This window comes from Coregonus lavaretus, assembly GCF_964263955.1.
Source record: "Coregonus lavaretus genome assembly, chromosome: 12".
NCBI classification, from domain to species: Eukaryota; Metazoa; Chordata; class Actinopteri; order Salmoniformes; family Salmonidae; genus Coregonus; species Coregonus lavaretus.
Window position 1 is genome coordinate 1,419,150 of NC_139999.1, and position 11,199 is coordinate 1,430,348.

Sequence of the window (11,199 nt, forward strand, 5' to 3'; positions counted from 1 at the left end):
GCCTGCCTACGGTCTGTGGACCGACCAAGGTCCACTGTCAAACAGGAGCTCCGTGTCCATGACATCAAATCTCTCCTGCCCACGCTTCTGGCCAACTACTCCAATACTGACACCATCGTCACTCACGTAGGTTTTAACAACCTTCGTTTTAGGCGATCTGAGGGAGAACTACAAAAAAATGATTTAAAGACCCTCGCTAGCACAGGGAAGATAATAATTATCTCTGGCCCCCTCCCGTGCTACCGAAGGTGTTCGGGACGTTTCAGCCGACTCTTTGCCCTAAACGAGTACCTGAAGAAACTTTGCAACGACAGGAATGTCTCTTTTTGTGACAACTTTGATTTGCTGTGGGAGCAACCAGCACTTTTTAAAAGAGACGGGATTCACCCTAACCGCAGGGGTTCCAGGATTATTTCCAGCAACATCAAACTGTTTTAGAGACTGACAGACAGGTTCTGGTAGTGCTCCAGTTCTCCCTGTCAGAATAAGCAACAGAAGACTCGGAAACCATATCAATTCCTATAAAAATGCCACTATGGTTATTGTGAGTAACCTAATTTGTGTTCCTTTAACTTCCGCCTTCTAGTGAGTTTATACAAACTGTCATCTCCTACCATTCTGATAGATTGGAGACTGTCAGAAAACGTGGTTGTAACGTTAATAATTTGGTTGTTATTCCATTGGTTACCTCGAGGCAGATGCCCCAGGGGCAGAGTGGCCCACCCTCATTGAATATGGCACTTTTAAATGTTAGACCAATCACAAGTAAAACCTTTCTCGGGAATGACCTCATTACTGAGCGCAAAGTTGATGGCATGTTTCTCACTGAAACATGGCTGTCATCAGACTGTAGTGCCGCTCTTATTGAAGCACTTATCAAGAGGAAATCCCTGGGCAACACTACTGCCTCTGCCGGACTCACTAAACACTAATGCTTTTTACAATTTTAGTAATTATTTTATTTTATTTCCTTTTTTGTTAAAAAAATATATATAAATTTTTTAGGGGGTGCTTTGTTTGTAATTTATGTCTGAGTGTTGCAGAGTACACCTGGCTATCCGTAAATTTACAAAACCAAATTGTGCCCTCTGGTTTGCTTAATATAAGACATTTGAAATGATTTATATTTTTACTTTTGATACTTATGTATATTTTAGCAATTACATTTACTTTTGATACTTAAGTACATTTTTGTAGTTTTTTTGGGTATAATCGACGTAAACAATTTATTTGGTAAATATAGGCTTAGAAAATGTTATACGTTTTACTCTATGAGATAATCTTAATCAGCTAACGTCATATTTTGTGATTTTTTTAAAGCCTTTATGTATAAAAAAAAAAGGCTTCATCATAATAATAATAATAATAATAATTCATAAAGGTCATGTTAAACGACTGTTATCTCATAGAAGAAAACGTTAAAAATCTCCTAAACCCGTCTTAATCTCAGACCTTATTTTCGGCGTTTTGTCATGTTATTTTTCTACCATTATTACTGTACATTTACGTTTTAGTAATTTAGCAGACGCTCTGGTAATATTTTGCTAAATACATATAACTCACATCTCTGGTCTATCTTTTAGCATGTTCCTCACAGTAACACACATTTTCAGCCTTTGCTGGTCTACTGGGGCGGCGCACAATTGGCCCAGCGTCGTCCAGGGTAGGGGAGGGAATGGCCGGCAGGGATGTAGCTCAGTTGGTAGAGCATGGCGTTTGCAACGCCAGGGTTGTGGGTTCGATTCCCACGGGGGGCCAGTATGAATAAATAATAATAATAAATAATGTCTCACTAACTGTAAGTCGCTCTGGATAAGAGCGTCTGCTAAATGACTAAAATGTAAATGTAAATGTCTTATTACACCAATATCTATTCCTTTATGGCATTGAAAAATCTATTCAGTTCCTCCACATTGAAATGAATGGCGGCCAACTTGAAAATAGGCTGCTGTGACTGATTTTACACTAAATCTATTGATGACTCTATGAAACTTTTCCAATGGGTCTCCTTGTTCTGTGGGACGTTTGGTGTAGTTGTCATCTAGGGTACCATGTGATAATAAAGTACAACTCGAATCTGCCCATTTTGTCTCAATATACCCCAAAATGCATATAGGTATGACCAGCTCATGAAATATGAGACCAACACTTTACATTTAAGTAATTTAGCAGACGCTCTTATCCAGAGCGACTTAACAGTAGTGAGTGCATACATTTTCATACTTTACATGTTCCATTTATATTTTTGTTCAGTGTATATACGTCCATGTGAAAATGTGCGGCGAACTGAGACGTCATCGCTCAAGTTGGTAATCTAATGTTTTGAGAATAGCTGGCTCTGTCCAGTACATAAAATGCAAATATCTAATGTTATCTTAAGGCTACCCTCTGCACCGTTTATTTTGTCATTGATAGGCTGTACATTTACCTGCTTATTCCCTGACATTGTCCAAGTTCTGAAACAGTGCTAATTTCATTCATCAACAACTTTTTAAAAAGGGTAGTAGACATTTACAGATCATAGTCTAGCCCAAAACTAATGAGACTGTTTACAGATCATAGTCGAACCCAAAACTAATGAGACTGTTTACTGTTTATCTCAATGCATTCTTAATACTATTAATTTAGCAGTTTATATACAGTGGGGAGAACAAGTATTTGATACACTGCCGATTTTGCAGGTTTTCCTACTTACAAAGCATGTAGAGGTCTGTAATTTTTATCATAGGTACACTATGACAAAATTCAGGAAATTATATTGTATGATTTTTAAGTAATTCATTTGCATTTTATTGCATGACATAAGTATTTGATACATCAGAAAAGCAGAACTTAATATTTGGTACAGAAACCTTTGTTTGCAATTACAGAGATCATACGTTTCCTGTAGGTCTTGACCAGGTTTGCACACACTGCAGCAGGGATTTTGGCCCACTCCTCCATACAGACCTTCTCCAGATCCTTCAGGTTTCGGGGCTGTCGCTGGGCAATACGGACTTGCAGCTCCCTCCAAAGATTTTCTATTGGGTTCAGGTCTGGAGACTGGCTAGGCCACTCCAGGACCTTGAGATGCTTCTTACGGAGCCACTCTTTAGTTGCCCTGGCTGTGTGTTTCGGGTCGTTGTCATGCTGGAAGACCCAGCCACGACCCATCTTCAATGCTCTTACTGAGGGAAGGAGGTGGTTGGCCAAGATCTCGCGATACATGGCCCCATCCATCCTCCCCTCAATACGGTGTAGTCGTCCTGTCCCCTTTGCAGAAAAGCATCCCCAAAGAATGATGTTTCCACCTCCATGCTTCACAGTTGGGATGATGTTCTTGGGGTTGCTTCCTTCTTCTTCCTCCAAACACGGCGAGTGGAGTTTAGACCAAAAAGCTCTATTTTTGTCTCATCAGACCACATGACCTTCTCCCATTCCTCCTCTGGATCATCCAGATGGTCGTTGGCAAACTTCAGACGGGCCTGGACATGCGCTGGCTTGAGCAGGGGGACCTTGCGTGCGCTGTAGGATTTTAATCCATGACGGCGTAGTGTGTTACTAATGGTTTTCTTTGAGACTGTGGTCCCAGCTCTCTTCAGGTCATTGACCAGGTCCTGCCGTGTAGTTCTGGGCTGATCCCTCACCTTCCTCATGATCATTGATGCCCCACGAGGTGAGATCTTGCATGGAGCCCCAGACCGAGGATGATTGACCGTCATCTTGAACTTCTTCCATTTTCTAATAATTGCGCCAACAGTTGTTGCCTTCTCACCAAGCTGCTTGCCTATTGTCCTGTAGCCCATCCCAGCCTTGTGCAGGTCTACAATTTTATCCCTGATGTCCTTACACAGCTCTCTGGTCTTGGCCATTGTGGAGAGGTTGGAGTCGGTTGATTGAGTGTGTGGAGAGGTGTCTTTTATACAGGTAACGAGTTCAAACAGGTGCAGTTAATACAGGTAATGAGTGGAGAACAAGGGGGCTTCTTAAAGAAAAACTAACAGGTCTGTGAGAGCCGGAATTCTTACTGGTTGGTAGGTGATCAAATACTTATGTCATGCAATAAAATTGAAATTAATTACTAAAAAATCATACAATGTGATTTTCTGGATTTTTGTTTTAGATTCCGTCTCTCACAGTTGAAGTGTAACTATGATACAAATTACAGACCTCTACATGCTTTGTAAGTAGGAAAACCTGCAAAATTGGCAGTGTATCAAATACTTGTTCTCCCCACTGTACCTACTACCCAAATTAGCAAATTTATATAAACCCACTTTTATTATCAATACATCTAAGCAACCCCTCTTTCTCTGGCACTTAAATCTTCTGGCGTCTCTTCATTATGTTCTTCAGACAGCTTCATAGTTCAAAATGACTTGCCCATGACAATGTCACAACTACAATAATAATAATAATATGCCATTTAACAGACGCTTTTATCCAAAGCGACTTACAGTCATGCGTGCATACATTTTTTGTGTGTGTATGGGTGGTCCCGGGGATCAAACCCACTACCTTGGCGTTACAAGCGCCGTGCTCTACCAGCTGAGCTACAGAGGACCACAATGTCTCATTCGAGTCACCACCAACTCCACAACCTCATTGTCTTGTCCATTTGCCAACCATTATGCCCACATCATTAAAAATGTTGCATTTGAACATATCCTTCTCCATTCTCACTCAATGGTGGACTCCTTTCCCACTCCTTCGAGATAAAAACATGAGAAAATCCCTTGATATCTTCGATTGTTTGTTGTAGACCAGTTGCATGTAGAAGTGGTATTTTACAAAAACATCTTCAACGCCTCTGATATTCATCTTCAGCCGGTTCAACGTTTGTTACTTTTACTTATTTAGGTTCACACCATGCTAGGCCAAATTATCCCTGCTATGCATCAAGATACCATCTGTATTTACCTCACTAGAAGACAAACATAACAGTTTAATTGATTTAATTAATTTCTAATCCAATAAATCCATACAATCATTTACCATATGACAAATTATTATGTTTTAACAATTATTCTTAATACCAATTTCTAATATACTTCCCAATTTCTGTTCACATCGCTCTGTGTAACATCCTTCTTTCATCGCACCAATATGGAAGCCAAGATTCATTGCTGCAACGACACACAGACACAAAAACAAAAACAAAACCAAAACCAGCTCCACAGTGGCAGTTCCATCTTATTATTTAACACTCCTACCGTGGGACGAATATATGCACAAATCTCTCTCTGCTACTACTGTCACCTCCATTGAGGTGGCCAGCAACACCTAGTACCAACCCCTCCACCTAGTACCAACCCCTCCACCTAGTACCAACCCCTCCACCTAGTACCAACCCCTCCACCTAGTACCAACCCCTCCACCTAGTACCAACCCCTCCACCTAGTACCAACCCCTCCACCTAGTACCAACCCCTCCACCTAGTACCAACCCCTCCACCTAGTACCAACCCCTCCACCTAGATTCTGTCCAGCTCTTACTTCTGTAATCCTTTACTGTCACAGTCTCCCATGCACAGAAAATGCCCAGATTCTCCTCTTAGTTCTTGCCAAGAAGCCTTCACCTTTTTTGAAAAAAAACTTCAGAACATTGTTAGTTGAGACACAATATGCTACTTTACACTGTCTTCTTATCAATCAGTCAGGAAAAGCCTCTATTAGGAAGGGCACATTCTTGCATCTTGTTATAGTCACTCTTTCCATAGACATGCCTCCACTACATTCTACCTTATACCACAAATACATTTTCACCTAAAACATTTAATCTAACCCATAACACATTGAATACTACTGCTCATATTCTTAATACAATATGCAAATGTCCAAATAAATCCTCTTACCATCATTACTACCCCCTCTTCTGAACACATAAGTCACAACGTGATTCATGCTTTCAAAAACAAAACACCAACATTGTTTATTAAACCATAATAAAAATTAAATTAAAATGACAACATTTGATAATACCTCAACTTACTTCTAAAGTAAAGTAATCCAAGATTAGTACAATTAACTAGCAACAGGTATCCCTAGCAACAGGTATCCCTAGCAACAGGTATCCCTGGCAACAGGTATCCCTAGCAACAGGTATCCCTCATTCAGGGAAAGCTTTCTCTCTCTCTTTTATTATTTTATGGTTCGAATCATATATATTATTACCAAATTAGAAACTTCTTCACACTTTTCAGTATTATAAATTATCCTCAACTCGGTAAAATAAACTATCTTAAAGTCCTCCTCTCATTCCTTTAGAATTACCAGTGTGGATGATCAATTCACACTAGAAAGTCAGAACAGAGTTCAGAGGTCATTAAAATCATTCAACAAACTGTTCCATTCTATAGTATACTAATCAGTACCAACATTATTTTTTTTAAATAAATGTTGTGTACATTAAGTCCTCATGACATTTCTTCTCATAAGAAATCATGTGTATACCCAAAACGAAGTAAACATTTTTTTTTAAACTTCATAAAATTCACTGTGTGCTCCTTTAAGACTTATCACCTTTGACCTGTTGAAAACCACCTAAAATCAAAATAACAACCCTTTATAAACATCATACTAGGTGTGTTTATTTGAAAACCCCCATTGAAAAACAACAAACAAAAATAGCTAGGCCTTACTTAATTTGGTAGCTCCCTTTTATGACCTAATACTGCCTAACTTCACTAAACTGCTCCCCCTAGTTGCCCTGGGCAACATTCCAATGAGATATGAAAATCCCCTTTCTCCTGGAAGAGAAATTATACATAATAATAATAATATGCCATTCAGCAGACGCTTTTATCCAAAGCGACTTACAGTCATGTGTGCATACATTTTTACGTATGGGTGGTCCCGGGGATCGAACCCACTACCCTGCCGTTACAAGCGCCATGCTCTACCAATTGAGCTACAGAGGACCACATGTCATTAACATTAAATTACAATCAGTAATCCAAAGATAATAAGTACACAACAAAACATGATACAGATATACATAGTCCTATCTCATCAATAATTGTTTGTTCCAATGTAATTCCTCATAACCACTCCATAATAACATTGTATAAAATCTCTCAAAAGATGAAAACCACTCAAAATTACTTGAGAGTATACAATTATTATTTTTAATTGATTACTCTTCATACTTTATCCTCTTTAAATATCACAATTATTATTAAACCCCTAAATCTGCTCCATGTGATCCCATATCAAATGATCCATTATCGTTTACTTGATCAACACCATAGGAAAATCTGTCTCCCCTTCTATTGTTCCTGTCACCCCTGTAAATGTTATATTTCATTCATTAGCCAATACAATCACGTACTCCGCGTAAGTAAGACTTTATATTTTATCCCAAGCATCTATTTAAAAATTGTTTGATACGTTGTCTCCTACTCTCCCCTTAACATAATGCTATAGGAGACTTCCATCAACCCTGGAAAAAAAAAACTCCCATTCAGAAGACACTAGATAATACCACGTTTCATTAAGTTCACTACACCTTCTAATATAAACCTATAACCCCTTTCTAGTAATTTAAACATCACAGCCTGTTGCATTGATGTTTTCAAATATAAACCTATTGTTTAATAACTTCATAACTTACAAAAATGTTTTACTTAATCCGTCATCCTAATAGTAACTACTATCTCCTATTGTTCAACATACCATAAACAGACTATCGTTTTTAGAATTAATGAACTGTCTGCATAACTCACTGTTTTTTAAACAAACTATATAATGTAATAATAATAAGTACCAATTATCAAATAACATTCCATATTCACCCATCTAGACCTGGTCTTCATATCATCCCAATGCTTCCTACATATGTCAATATAGCCCAACTATCACTACTTCCTTTCACCATCTTACGAAATCATGTCATTAGTACATTTTCTCCACCAATCACTACTACCTAATAACATATTTTCATTCACCTAAATATAAATAATTATTTTAATACCAGTCTTATTAAACAATCCAATTCAACATCAATTCAACATGTCTCATCACCCAATTAACTTACTTACTTTGTAAACCCTCTACAATATCTATTATTCTCTATCTCTAACTTTCCATATAACGTAACAGAATATAAATTATTGTGAAGTTATAGTCAAAACTAACAAAACGTCTATTCACAGATATGCAACTTTAACACATTATCCTATTCCCTATGTGTTGGTAAGACCATCACTTTCACATAATGTTATCAGTTCACCTAGTGATCTAGGTCAGTAGCATCAATGTAAAAGTTTTGCTCTCTGTCCCTTCCTGGGCTTGAACCAGGGACCTTCTACACACATCGACAACATTCACCATCGAAACACCATTACCCCGTCGCTCCACAGAATCCGCGGTCCTCGCAAAGCACGTTAAACAACTACTTCCACGTCGCATAGCAAGTTACGTCACCACTCTAAACGTCACTAGTTCGCACCACTAACTAGCTAGCCCTTTCACACCAAACATTCAACCCCCTATGACTTCCTTCTCCACAGCAACCATTGATCCTTGTACACCTAACGTAACCCATAATGTCCCTTACAGCGCTCTCACGTTTCAGCGAGCCCAAAATGGTTAACACCCGCAGACAAAAACATGGAAATTCTTCCATTTTTTTTACTAGCAGACCAAATAACACATTTTCAAACAGCGTTCTACATTTCCCTCTATCATAGGGTTTAAAAATTAACGTAACAACATTAACCATCCTAAATTGCTGTAGTAACGTCATGTATGTTCAGTTTATCTAACAAAGCTACATTATCCCTAGTGTTTATTTAATATTCCCATGTTCCCTCCCTTCACTTCCCATGAATATAAGACATTCACTTCTCTGTGCGTCCTAAACTACATTCTATTTCCCCTGTAATCAACTAAGATCAGAGCCACAGCTCATATGAAACCACCGCTCCTCCATTATCAGAATACATCAGATCTAGGTAAATATCCTTTCTAAGTAGGCTAGAAGTAACACCAAACACTTGCTTTAGTTTACCATCATATTTTGAATTTATATCCAGAGTATCAATATTCAATTTATTTATAGACATTACGCCACCATTCTCAATCGTTTAATCTAGCCAACCCTTAGGCGCAAAAATATTACTACCACGCAATATTACTACCACGCAATATTACTACCACACAATATTACTACCACACAATATTACTACCACGCAATATTACTACCACACAATATTACTACCACACAATATTACTACCACGCAATATTACTACCACACAATATTACTACCACACAATATTACTACCACGCAATATTACTACCACGCAATATTACTACCTCCACATCTGTCTTTCTATTTAAACCACGCACGCTTCAAATCTTCCATTCAACATCACCAAACCAAACACTCCGAGGTACCCGTTCAAGCAACACTCCGAGGTACCAAACACTCCGAGGTACCCGTTCAAGCAACACTCCGAGGTACCAAACACTCCGAGGTACCCGTTCAAGCAACACTCCGAGGTACCAAACACTCCGAGGTACCCGTTCAAGCAACACATACCATCAGTTGAATTACACTCATAAATACAGATGTTACTCTATGCCATTGAAATGAGAAATAAATTCCACAAATAGCTCAATTACAAGGATTTTTCATCTTACCCTCTGATACAAAATGAAGTACCTTCACTTCACTACGTTAGCTTTACCCTGATAATTAGTGCAATGGAACCCCTAAATTGGCTTTGTACTATATTATACATTACGTCTATAACCACATGACTTATGGTCAGTTTATTCCTTAAACCTTATCTCTATCACGTGATCCAACAACGGTACAAATTTAGAAAACCCATATTAATGACTTTCCCACCCATGACGTACGTCTACGTTTGGGTGAGCAAGTTAATACATATATAACGTTAGAAACTTCTAGGTGCTCACATCAAATAATCCCTTTGTGGTGTTTTTAACCAATTCTTAATCGACACAAATCACTTCTTCAAACATTTTCCCAGCGTACCAAAAACATAGACTGTAATTTCCCGGACACTGCTCTGCCTGCCCAGAAAATACAGACCTTTCTACTACTCTCTAAAATAACCTCACAATCTCCATACCACTCCTTGATATTCTATGAATTAATGATGTTATATATTCTAACTTCTTATCCAAACTTATGTCAAATTATTATACCCATTTTTACAACTTATTATGCACCCCTCAGATTCAAATTACCTTCTGCTCTTTGTTCAGAAGATAGCCCATGTTGTCCCATTCAATTACTTAACTTTACATTACTTTTACAAAATACTTATTCTAACTGCGGATTTTCCTGTAATCATTTAGTCACTTCCTGTCTCTCTCTTCGAGTTAAATGAAACTCCGCTGTACTTTTAATAGTGACTGTTTTTTTTTTCGATAATGGTCTACTAAGCTGGCCATTCATTACTGCTATTAGTTCATGCACTTATTAGTAATTAAACACTTAAATAAAATCCCCATCCTGATCTGTATTAAAATGTAGTTCCTATTTGTCGTTTTGGTGCTATGATTCAATATGTTACATTGCATTGGCTCCATCTCCTGGCCGTTTTGAGTAATTCACATCTAATTCTCTACTCATTTTATAATGTTCTACCACAGTAGTCTTAAATATTCATGGCCTCAAACCATAATGATAAAGGGCTCTAACATTCATGGCCTCGAACCATCATGATAAAGGGCTCTAACATTTATCCCTAAGTCAGCTGAGGACTTGAACCTCACAACTTTTAACCTTTTTACTATTGTCTTTTTTACTAAGGACTGTAAGCTTCAACCGAATAATTTTAACCTTCAACTGTAGGCCTCGAACCTACACCAAAATACCTTATTCTATTCCATGTCGTACATTGTATAATCTCGTCATGTTGAGGACTCGAACCTCTGACCTATGTTATCGTAGTACACATTAAAAGACCCTATGCCCACTATTGTTACACCCACTGGAAGAGGGAGGAGAAGGAGAGAGAGAGACACTGGAAGAGGGGGGAGAAGGAGAGAGAGAGACACTGGAAGAGGGGGGAGAAGGAGAGAGAGAGAGAGACACTGGAAGAGGGGGGAGAAGGAGAGAGAGAGAGACTGTAAGAGGGGGGAGAAGGAGAGAGAGAGAGAGACACTGGAAGAGGGGGGAGAAGGAGAGAGAGAGATACTGGAAGAGGGGGGAGAAGGAGAGAGAGAGAGAGACACTGGAAGAGG